Here is a 1,026-nt window from a genome sequence, read left to right on the forward strand (position 1 = left end):
TTTTATATAGTTTTATTATATTAAACTCTGTGAATACAATTTGTTACTAACACAAAACAATTTTATTTCAGATACATAGTTACTTATTTTACATCAGATACTTATTTATCTCATTATTTTAATTTTGGTTTTTAGTAATTTATTTTTTATAATTTCTATCATCCCATTAATTGAAATATTTCTATTATAGTTGACTGTCTTGTTACAGTTTTCCTTCAATAGTTATACACACATATTTTTTAGAAGCTTAAACAATAATGAATTCTATGTTATACACTGATCTGTCGGAGAAATAATAACATCCGGTCTAAAATTTCGTTATCATTGCCCAGAATTCGTAGAATGTTTCTGGGCAATTTATGTTTACAACGCAAGGCCGTATAACATACGTAAGTCACAAGGGTGTGGTGCACAGTCAAGCGGCTGTCGCATCTTATACATAATGGAGCGTTTTCTCCTGACATCAAAAACTCGTGAGTAGCTCTCGTATATCCTACCGCAATCGACAGAGGACCATTTCCTCTCGGCGAACTTTTCTGCACGAGTCCCATGGCACCACATTATCTTTAAAATGTCAAAGTTTGTTAACAGCTGTGGCAGTCCAGTCCCCTTACCACTTTGCTCGAATAGTGAGTTTGACACAATAAAGTCGGATGCAGCCATAAAAGTAGTGAAAGACGGTTGACTACATGCGGCTTTAGCAGCGGAATCTGCACATTACCGGGAATACCCACGTGGCTAAGGATCCAGCAGAATCTCACTTGTGTGTTGCAGCGACTGTATTATAGATCTCGGTAACGAGAGGATGTTTAGAATACAAATCTTCTAAAGCTTGGAGAACACTGCAAGAGTTAGTGAAAATAAGGAAACGGCGGTATTTTTGGTTAACGATATTCAAAACCTTATATAGCGTACAATTCACCAGTAAATACACTTGTAATTTTCTTTCTCTGTTTAGCCTCCAGAACCACCATAAGGTATTCAGAGGATGATATGTATGAGTGTAAATGAAGTGTAGTCTTATAC

Source organism: Lycorma delicatula, chromosome 4 (genome assembly GCF_047948215.1).
Source record: "Lycorma delicatula isolate Av1 chromosome 4, ASM4794821v1, whole genome shotgun sequence".
Taxonomy (NCBI): domain Eukaryota; kingdom Metazoa; phylum Arthropoda; class Insecta; order Hemiptera; family Fulgoridae; genus Lycorma; species Lycorma delicatula.